Below are 11,961 nucleotides of genomic sequence, written 5' to 3'. Positions count from 1 at the left end.
CGATACCCAAGGGACGCTTTGAGGGGGGGGGCGACCTTCCCCGGCCTGATCACCTCGCGAGGCCTGAATATTTAACAAAAACAATTATAAATATTTTTTGAGTTAATGGTCATTTTCGTCCCTCTGGTTTTCTACTTTCGCCACTTCAGTCCAAAGTTTGAAATTTTGTCAATTTATTCCTCATAGTTTTAAATATTAGCCAATTACGTCACATCCGTCTAACGGCATCCAACTATGCCGTTAGTTTAAGGGTATTTTTGTCTTTCTCCTTTTTATTTTGAGTTAATGGTCATTTTCGTCCCTGTGGTTTGATACTTTTGACACTTCAGTCCAAAGTTTGAAAATTTGTCAATTTATTGTTCAATTTAATTCAGTTTTTTTTGTCTATAACCTTGAAGAGCATAATCCAAGCCCAAAACCATCGAGCATCAACTAAAACAGGTCTGCGTTTACTCTGTCGACAACAATAATCATACACCCTCCCCTCGTATTTAGTTTATAGACGGTTCCTAAACTTTCCCGCATGGTGGAATTCAATGGTAAAGTGGTCAAAGCAATTCCCAGAAACCGAATTGTACTAGAAAAAACAAAAAAAATGTTTCTTTAAAGAAATTCCCTGAAACCGAATTGTACGGAAAAAACTAAAAATTGTTTCTTTAAAGCAATTCCCTGAAACCGAATTGTACGGAAAAAACTAGAAAAATGTTTCTTTGATGAGTGCATCATAGTTAGGGTTTAGAGATTAACATATCGTAACGAAAATCTGGGTTGAAATCAACATCTGGGTCGAAATCAACTATTATACATTAATCAAAGAAACAAATTTTAGTTTTTTCTGTACAATTCGGTTTCAAGGAATTACCTTGACCACTTTACCATTGAATTCCACCATGGGGGAGAGTTAAGAAAATGTCTAGAAACTAAATACGAGGGGGTATGATTACTGTAGTCAACAGAGTAAATGCGTATATTGGAGGTTGCTCGATGGTTTTGGGCTTGGTTTATGCTCTTCAGGGTTATTTATAGACAAAAAAAAAACTGAATTAAACTTAACATTAAATTGACAAATTTTCAAACTTTGGACCGAAGTGGAAAAAGTATCAAACCACAGGGACTAAAATGACCATTAACTCAAAACAAAAAGGAGAAAGACAAAAATATCCTTAAACTAACGGCATAGTTGGATGCCGTAAGACAATTGGTACCTAATTGGCTAATATTTAAAATTATGAGGACTAAATTGACAAAATTTCAAACTTTGGACTGAAGTGGCGAAAGTAGCAAACCACATGGACGAAAATTGCCATTAACTCATTTTTTTTTTTGAAAAGAAATTATGGATTCTTAAGGTTTAAACCCAATTAGTCAATTCATTTAAGCCCATTTCTATTAAAAAAACAATAAAGTTTGCACAATTCAAATCATAAACAATAAGCCCATTTAAAAATTTAATTGTTTAATCTCAAATTTTTTAAAGATTCTTAAGGACAGCCATGAACCAAATGGGTGTCTAGAAACGGATAGCCGGTGTACAAGACACAATTTTCTAATTGGGTATGGGACTTGGATTATCACCTCCTAATTTTGACAGTGTAACATCCTAGTTTCGATTATTATAATAAAATAAATTTCGTTCATTTTATAAAGTGTCGTGTGTCAGTTTAAATAAATAAACTAATAGAAGGTGGGCTTGGACTTTAGAAGATGGAAAATAAGGAATGGAATGGGCCTTAGGTCTATGGGCTTAAGGGAGTATAAATACCCCTTAAACCCTAAACCTTTCCATTTTTATCCATTCTCTACACCATAGCCTACACCTTGGAAAACACACACACCATCCTATAACCCGAACCAAGATCCAAAGTCGAAACCCAAGATTGTTGGTGCTAGATCGTTGTGACAAACCAAAACAACATCAAAGACCAGCTCGTGTTCGAATACCGACTCGTCTAAGGTACGTTTATATTTAGAAATCGTTCATATAGGTTCGGTTTGATTAAGGAAATCATAGATCTGTGTTAGTTTGTTATAAACGAATCCAAAACAACAAATCTTATGGAAATTGGTTAATATTTGATGGGTTAATTGTAAACCTAAGTAAACCCGTAACCTATATGCCTAAATCGCACCCCTTAAACATCGATGTTAGGCCGATTTGATGGTTGGGGTTTGTAGGCGCTGGTCAGATGATTCCGTCGATACCAAAATCGTGATATTTGGTTAAGAAACGAAGGTTTAATTGCAGATCTAAGATCTGTTGACTATTTGCTGTTCTTGACGATTTTGACTTTGACCCTTGATTCAAAGTCTGGATAAGAACTATTGGTGAGTCGTTATGGGTGATTCTTTAGCTAGTTCGTTATGGGAGCTTAGCGAATCAGAGGGTGATTCGTTAGCTAATTCGTTATAGGAGCTTAGCGAATCAGAGGGTGATTCGTTAGCTAGTTCGTTATGGGAGCTTAGTGAATCAGAGGGTGATTCGTTAGCTAGTTCGTTATGGGAGCTTAGCGAATCAGAGGGTGATTCGTTAGCTAGTTCGTTATGGGAGCTTAGCGAATCAGAGGGTGATTCTTTACCCAATTCGTTAAGGGCAAAGTAACGAACAAGGAGTTTAATATAAAGACAGAATGGTCCCTGGACTTAGAAAAGAATTATATAATTACATAACAGCCCTTGGAGTTTGGCAATTTATGAAAGATACCTTTAAAGGTAAATGAGTAACGATTAACTAACCAGGTAATGATTTAATGAAGTAAAACAGCTTAGACGTGTAAGATTAATTAAGTAGCAATAAGATGACTATAGCGGTACTTAATACTGTAATTATTATAAAGTTAGTCGTGCACAGCTCAAGAAGGGAATAACTGTAAACGGTGAACGCAACCGCATTGAGGTGAGTTTCTAGTCCCACTTCCTTGTTATGTTTTCGGGGCTGTGTGCATACTCGATGTGATAGTTAATACACTTACCTTAAGTGGTAAGTGTATGCCTCGTATGATTTATGTATGATGATTGCTTGACGGTGCGTGAACGATCTTCGGATATTGCATGTACCGTTAGGTGCTAGTTAAAGATATGATTGATACGTATGATGCAAGATATGATGTATGTATGAATATATGGCGTATGCATAATGTATGTATGTTATGTTGATGGTGCGTGAACGCTCTTCGGAGATTGCACGTACTGTCAAGGAAATTATGTAAGAGCAGGTATGGTACAGTAGCATGAAACAAAGGGACTAGACCCTAATAATATATGTGATGTTAGGGACCAGAACCTAATAATATCTGTGATGTTAGGGACCAGACCCTAATAATATCTGTGATGTTAGGGACCAGACCCTTATAATATCTGTGATGTTAGGGACCAGACCCTTATAATATCTGTGATGTTAGGGACCAGACCCTTATAATATCTGTGAGGTTATAGGGCGAAAGGCTCTTTAAAACATATGATTATGTATGTAAAGAAAGTATGAAGGTAAGAATGAAAGTATATGCACTTATGTGTGTATGAAAGAAAGTTAAGAGGTCAAATATGAAATGTAAGAAGGTATTGTATGATTATGTGATTAACTAGAACTCACTCAGCGTAGCTGACTTTTAGTATGCACGCAGGTGAGTAGAACGAGGCAGGTAGCTTGAGGAGGACACATGGCAGAGTTGGACGAAGCTGGCATCTGAAGATTTTGCTATGATGTTTTATTTTAAATGACTATGAATGCTCGATAAGACAAGAATTATGGTTATGGAATGTAATGGTTTGAATGTTTTGAATGTTCCGCGAATGTTTTAATTAACTCTGATATTTAGAACTGCGTTTATGAGTAAATCCAACACGAAAGTAGGGCTACCGGTAACGGGGCCTTACAGACGGTTACTAAAATGCCCAAATATCCCTCCACCGAGACAACAAGAAGAATCTTCTACCTATGTAGGATGTGCTTAGTGAGGTTTTGGGCTAAAACCAAAGTTTTGGTTTCGGTTTTTTCAGTTTTGCTAGTAATTTTCGGGCCAAAGAAATTTGACCCATGATATCTTGAAACTGGGCGTAATATTTTCAGAAAACAGAAAACCGAACCGTTGGTTTTTATTTCGATTTCGTGCACAACGGGTATCCGTTTAACAACTTGTAACAATAATTGGCTGATACGGAGACAGTTCTCTTCTAATAAACTAATCTCACTGGCTGTTGTTCGACACCAGCTGCACTGCTGCTGTTGTTGTTGTTGTTCAATATTGCGAAATGGGATTTGTTGTTTAATGATGAGCAAAACCCATCGTTGGATTTGATCGTGTAAACAGATGAATTGCCGTTGATCGAAGCCATTAATTGCAAATTGGCTATCAATTCAAAGTGAGTGAGTGTATGTGTGTGTCAAGAAGAATGTTTTATAAATTGAGTTGGGGTTTGTCAGCTTGTGAGAAAAATATGAATATCTGACGCCCATATTGGCTTCTCGGCTTAAACTAGGACGCCTTGAGGTTCATATATGAAACCTACCTGTTCAAATGCCCTTGTGGTAAAACCCTAATGATCGAACTAGAGATTGCAAAAATCCCGATATTCCTTCGTTGAGCCACCCATGCTTTACAAATGTCCTCTTCAAACCCTCTTTGTCAGTGATTTGTTTTTAGACAGGACGACAAGTTTAGATGGTCCAATAGCTAGCAGATTGATCATTCGGGTAATCTTTAGCGCTCAAATAAAAGGTTGGAGACAAAGACTATGGTAGAGAATAAGAAAGTAAAAGAGATTAGAGGTAGAGAGTCTGACGTGGATATGGAAGTATACTATTATTATTGTACAATACTTATAATACATTTATAAGTCTCATGAATTTGATATGTTTTTTTAAACTCATATTGAATTAGATAATGTTAGGTTTTTTTGATAAAGATAAAGAACTTTATCAAAAAAATCTAACAAACCAATAGAATGTGGACAAGTGGCAAATAAGATATCTTTTTTTTTTCACTCGAGAGCAATTTCATTATGGTTGTAACTCTGGCTGCAAAGCAATGCTGAGTCAAGCTCAAGCTCGAGACTCGAGCCTTTGTGCAAGCTTGAGCTTGATTCAGTGAGGACTTTTAGTAGCGTGAGCTTGACTTGCGAAGCTTAAGTATATAAGAAACACCCGTAAATAGCACATGTGGGTCGAGGCCATGATTAATGGTCGAAATGCTGATAATTACAAACTGTCACAAATTTGCTATTTAACTAAAAAAGACTAGTGGTTTAACTTAATTAAATACTTAATTCAAACAACCACCTAGCAGCACAGATGACATCACAATAACCCACCAAGGTATGTTGGTGATTCGGATTATGTTTTTTCTCTAACGGGTCAAACAGACGAGTCAGGTAATTGGTATGAAAGGTTATATTACTTTGATAGTAATCTAACATGAAAGGAAGATAAGTTAAGGACCATTCTGCATAACATTAGCTTTATTACAAAGATCAGATTTTATAAACTATAATCAAATAAATAAAAAATCACATTAATGCTTCATATTACACCACTATAACCAAACTCCCGGGTCAGCTTCCGGGTCTGCATCTCCCGTCTCACACCCGCCGCATCATCCAACCGCCCGACGTCCGCATAAAGATTCGAAAGCAAGATTCGACCCGGCCCGTGTAACGGTTCAGCATTCCTCAAACATTCAGCAGCCTTTTCTCCAATCTCAACATCACCATAGCTTCTAGCAGCCGCCAACAACGTGCCCCATATCACCACATCCGCCTTCATCGGCATGCTCGTTATCATCTCCCATGCTTCCTTTAACCGCCCGGCCCGACCCAAAAGATCCACCATGCATCCATAATGTTTAATATTAGGTTCAACATTATACACATTTCTCATACTTTTAAAATGTTTTTCACCTTCTGCAACCAAACCCGCGTGACAACACGCGGTTAAAACTCCAATAAACGTTATCGAGTTAACCTCGATACCACGTGCCAACAACTCGGAATAAATTTCGAGAGACGTGTTCCCGTGACCATGCATCGCTAAACCGCATATGATCGCGTTCCACGGTGACACGGTCAAAACGTCACGTTTGACTTGGTCAAACACGCGTAACGCGGTTTCGATACTCCCGCATTTCGCGTACATGTCGATAATGGCTGCGTTTAAGTTATCGTTTATTGGAATCGAGTTATGGATTATAAACTCGTGGGCTCGTTTTCCTAGGTCTAATGAGCCCGAACTAGCAACCGATGAGAGCATGCTGACCATTGTTACCTCGTTCGATTTAATCCCGTTAACGAGCATTTCGTGGAATAGTTGTAGGGCCTTATCGGGCTGGCCCGTTTGTGAGTATCCAGATATCATTGAGCTCCATGAAAAAACGTCTTTATATGGGATTTTGTCGAATAATTCTCGGGCCGAATCAATCAGCCCGTTTCTTACTAGGCCCGATATAAAAGCGTTCCAAGATGGTAGATGGTTTTTGCAGCCGGTTTCAAACTGAATCTTTGCGAGCTCGATTTTGTTGCAAACCGAGTAAAAATGAATAATTGTCGATTGAACAAAGTCGTAACGGTCAAACCCTAACTTTACACTTACACAATGAAACTGTTGACCTTCCGAAAACGCAGTTAGCTGACCACATTTCGAGATTATATCCACGACCATAACATCATTCGGATAAATCCGGCTCTTCGCCATCTCTTTGTACAACATCAAGCCCGACCTCAAACCTTCAACGTGCAAAACGCACTCAACAATCGTACCCCACGAAACCACGTCTCGTTTAGGCATTTCATCAAACAGTTGCCGCGCAAACCCAACCGACCTCGCCTTCGAGTACCCATTCAACATGACATTCCACGTAACTACATTCCGGTCCACCATACCATCAAACAAAACCCTCGCATAATCCAAACATGAACACGCACAATACACATGAACCAAATTTGTCGCCACTAGAATAAACCCGTGAAATCCGTGTTTAACCACCAACGCGTGCACCATTAACCCGTTTTTCCCACCCGAAAGACGGGCATAACACGAGATCACACTCGCCAGCGTAACCTCATTCGGAGGCAAACCCGACACCCCCATCCGCTTAAAAACGCTAATGACCTCCTCCCAACACCCGTTCTGGGCCAAACCCGCGATCAAAGTCGTATAGGAGACGCTATTTTTCTCCGGCATTTGATCGAACAGTTGGCGGGCATGATCCAATCGACCAAATTTGACATACCCAGATAGCATAATGTTGCAAGTAACCCGGTCGGTTCGATACGGGGGTAGGAACATTGACTCGGCGTCATGAAAGGCGCCGAATTTGGTGTAGAGACTGATGATGGTGTTGCGGATGAAGGTGTTGGAGTGATGGTTGGTTTTGAGGATGTGGGAGTGAAGGTGTTGGGTGTAGAGGAGTGGTGTTTGGTGGGTATGTGAGGATTTGAGTGAGTCTATGAGGCTTTGTTCGTAACTGGTGGCTTGATTTGAGTGGTGTTTTTCTAATTGGGTTAGGGTTTGAGGGGTTAAAAAGGAAGGAATGGCTTTAGGTTTGAGGGTGAGTTTCATTTGCTTGCTGATGTGCAGTGGGTGTGTGAGTTGCAGGAAGGAATGGAAGAAGGCAAAGTGAATACAAATTTAGATAGAGAAATGTTTTCGACGAGTTATTTGAAAATGTTGTACTAAGGGGTCCATAATTTTGAAATTATTGAGGGACCCGTCCATATTTATTCACTAAATGTTATTCATAAAAGCTGTCTTATCAGACGGTTTATTAAGGTTTCCTATCTGACCCCTACAAGTTTTAAACACATAGAAAAATGTGTCATTCAACTTTGTCTTTCAAAACACATATTTGTTAAATTTGTACTAAGGAGGCAACATTTTAGTAAAATTCTTATGGGTCCGTCCATTTTTTATGTTATATAGAGAATCTCATCTTCCACAGTAGGCTCTGTTCCTGAGTTCAACTTAAGGAGGAAAGGAAAGGAAAGGGATGGAAAGAAAGGAAGTGTTGTGTTCCCGAGTTTCACTTAAGGAAGAAAAGAATAAAAGGTGTGTTTCCGAGTTTCATTTAAGGGAAGAAAGGAAAGGAAAGTGGAGACATTTGTAGTGTAAAATCTTTCTTTCCAATTTTGAAGGAATTGGTTGGTAGGAAAGGAAAGGAAAATAAAAGAAAGGAAAGAAAAAAGAAAGGAAAGGAAAGGAAAGGAAATGTTTTCTTTTCCTTTCTTTCGTTAAGTAAGCTCGGGAACACAGCGAACACTTGTTCTTGAATCATAACCATGAAGTTTAAGAGGGGAGATCATGTGGAGGTTATGGATATGGGTCCCGGGTTCATTGGTTCCTATTACCACCATAACAAACAACAACATTATCAAATTCCATGGAAGATGAAGGTTTATGGTGGCATGAGCCGGTTTATTTAAATGATGAAGGAGGAATAGGAAGATGAAGATGAAACACATGTATATGAACAATATTGTAAGTTATATTTATTGGATGATCATGTCGGATACATAAATTCTTGTCGGTGTAGACGGATTAAAAATTAATATCGTAGGTGTGGACTATATTTCAACTAATAAGAAATAAACTACTAGCTCGTCTCCTTGGTACAAATTCACCACAAATGCGTCTTGAAAGATTGAATTTAAAAACACAATTTCTCAAGTTTTATTGGAATTTGAAGGGATCTGGTAGGAAACATTATTAAATCGTCAGGCAAGACTGTTTTATTAAAAGAAGATTTAATGGAAAATATGGAATGGTCCCACAACATTTTCATATAACTAATCGGATTTTCAGAATACATTACACTTGTTAAATTTCTATTGGTTTAAAAATCTCTTCGACCCAGCCCAAATTTAATGGGCTATTTTGGGAATATATAGGGAATTTGGGCTATTTTACCCTTTCTCTCTCCTCAAAAGTGTTATTTTGAGAATTTTTCCTTTCTCTATTTTATTATGGTATGCTTGTATATATAATTCTAAAAACAAGGTTAAATTTATATTAAATGGGTATTTAAATAGAATTAACATAGAAGTTTTATTCTTATAATATAATAAAGCACGTTTAGTAAGTTTATTACAAAAACGACTAAAGTAGGAAGACTCAAATATCTCATCATAAAACAAAACGAGTTCAAGCAATGTGAACACTTAGGGCGTGTTCATTTCACGGAATGAAATTAAATTGGAATTGAAATTTGCATAGGATTTGAAATTTGAAGGAATTAGATTTGAAATCTGAACACTCCAATAGGTATTGTATTTTTTAGGGGAATTGAAATCCAAATACATTCTTAATGTGTTCGTTTGACAAACGAAAATCAAGTTTTTTTAACAATAATAACGGCAAAAACATTTTAGTATTTTTAGATTTTTTGTTTTTTATTTATATTTTGCCTTATGGATTTTTTTATTATTTTTTTAAATTTTTTTATGGGTTTTCTGTTAAGATAAAAACCCTCTCAAAAAAATATTCAAAAATAATAATAAAAAATTCATAACTCAAAATATAAATTAAAAATAAAAAAAAAAAAAATTAAAATGTTTTATTCGTTGTCCTCGTTAAAAAAAAAACAACAACCTCGAGCTAAGATTCCAATGAATATCCTTGAATTCCTCCACATTTTGGAAGGATTTGAAATCCTTCTATTTAAAGGAATTGAATTCTAATTCCAATTTTAATTACAATTCTTTGAACCGAACACACCAAAATGAAAAGATTCCAATTCAACGAAACGAACACGTCATGTCATGGGATTTTAATTCCAATTCCTTTGAATTCCCACGAATTTTGTGAAACGAGCACGCCCTTAATTCTTTATGTTTATACATAACTAATATATAAGATTAAAGATAAAAAGAAAATTAAGTAGTGTATAACAAAACGAGAAAAAATAATTGTTTCTATAAGTTATGTTACAATTTTGTTTAAATTTAACATGTGTACGTGGGGACTTTAATATATAAAAAAATTGTGAAGAGACTTTACTACAGTTAGTGTTTAGCTAAGCTTGTTTAATCTAAAAGTGTTTTTGACAAAAATAATATTTTAATAACGGTGGTTTGTTTAGTTTTGTTCAAAAAGAACAAAAAGTAGGTAAAATGAACATTCTTATGTATTTACATATGATGAATTGTTGGTATATTCATAACTAGGTTATTGACCCGTGGGCGTTACGAGTGAAAATATTTAAATCGTCTAATAAACACATATAATTTTATTCGACAATATTGTCCGTTCTTGAAAGTAAGTTCATTGAAGTTGTCTAAAATCGAAGGATAGACAAAGTATATTAAATCATATATTGGATATAAAGAATTGTTAATTAGAAGATCATCGGAAATTTGTACATTCATTCGTCGTCATTTGGACCCCCCCCCTCCCAACATTCCCTTCACATATATCCAATAGTTAATTCGCAAATTATTTTATCTCTTCAACATGTAAGATTTGGCATCCAACTGTGAGCCTCATGTTTTTTTGATAGTCTAAGTACCTTTCACTTTGACAAGATGTAGGAAGAATTAATTGAAGTGTAATTTAAAATAAGCACAAACAAAAGTCTGTACAATTTAATTATTTATTTAATAAAAGTATCATAAATTTAGTATTTACAACTCTCTAAATACTTCCTTGTATACAAGGTTATAGCATTTCGTTGTTGTCAAAGATTAATATAAATAGGAATAAAATGGTTTTTTTAATAGCTAATAACTAAACACTTACAAACATCAATTGACTTATAGGACTTGTTTAACTATTCATAGAGCCATAACTTTTATACACTCTAATATTGACTTGAACTTGTTATGACTTGAACTCAAGATGCTAATAACCCATATTAGCTCAAACATGTTCTAAATCATGACACAAACTTGCATAACAATACATTTTGGCAACCCTAACTACATATCCATATGGCTGCTAATAACAGTCCGGATGTGGCAACAATTCGATATAGTGACGTATTTTATTTTCCACCATTACTAAATTAATAATGTATTAATATTTTAATACGTACAAAAGGTGAATAATATAATTTTTAGTGGTTCTTAAATATTTAGTAGTTCCATTACACAAACCGTTCTTCTGATTCATATTCCTTAGTAACATTATTGGCATACCGACTTTTAGAACCAATATATGAGTCAAAAATAATTTTGGTATTTTTGATTTTATTTAGTATAATGTGTTTATGAAAGTTATAGTTCAAATTATAATTTGAAAAAATAATTTGTATGATCTTACTTAAAAACCAAAAAAACTGATTTTTATATGAACCACAACTAAATTTTTGAATTTTGTTGCTAAGTATGGAAACAATATAAATTGAGTAAATCACATATAAGTAAAAAATAATGGAGAAATAAGCAATTATAGTGAATATCTAATATTTTTTAAATATAAATTTGAAATAAGTAATAAACAACATATTAAATTGGTCAAATAAATTACTGTGTATTTAATACAAAACATATTAACTTTCTAGTATAATCAAAAGTAAGTATTTAAATTTCCAGGATATATTAAATTTTTCATTTATACTAATTATAAATTGGTCAAATATTAAAGATGGAAAGTTTGATGACATTGAATACTATTAAAAAACTATAAAAGATTGTTGCAAAAGTCTTCAATTTCGGTTTTGTAAACCCAGAAATAAATAAGTGTAAATATTATTATAAAATTTTTCATTTTTCTTGTAAATTCAGTAACTAAACAATATACTATTAATTTTTTTTAATTATCATGAAATTATTGTCAACACTTTAGCATCATTACCTTGTTTAATAATAAATTTCATTAGTTAATTATTTTTTCAATTTTATACATTAATCTTGACATTTATGCCTAATTAAAAATTGGCCAACTATAAAAAATAAAAAAGTTTTATTTTCTATTTAGTTTATTAGTTTACTTTTTAATTTTTCCGGAATAATCTTAGACAAATCGGTAATTCTTGACAT

General features: G+C 34.9%; 1 pseudogene; it reads right to left on the bottom strand.

The window, feature by feature from the left end:
- Positions 1-5,237: 5,237 nt before the first annotated feature.
- LOC143553916 (pentatricopeptide repeat-containing protein At5g19020, mitochondrial pseudogene) lies at positions 5,238-7,549 on the bottom strand (annotated as a pseudogene).
- Positions 7,550-11,961: the final 4,412 nt, after the last annotated feature.

The sequence above is a fragment of the Bidens hawaiensis genome, unplaced genomic scaffold (assembly GCF_021521415.1).
Source record: "Bidens hawaiensis isolate Kalapana, Puna unplaced genomic scaffold, B.hawaiensis_p1.1 tig00017448_1, whole genome shotgun sequence".
Lineage (NCBI taxonomy): Eukaryota > Viridiplantae > Streptophyta > Magnoliopsida > Asterales > Asteraceae > Bidens > Bidens hawaiensis.
The sequence above is the reverse complement of the archived record's forward strand: the minus strand, read 5'-3'. Positions and strand labels throughout refer to the sequence as shown.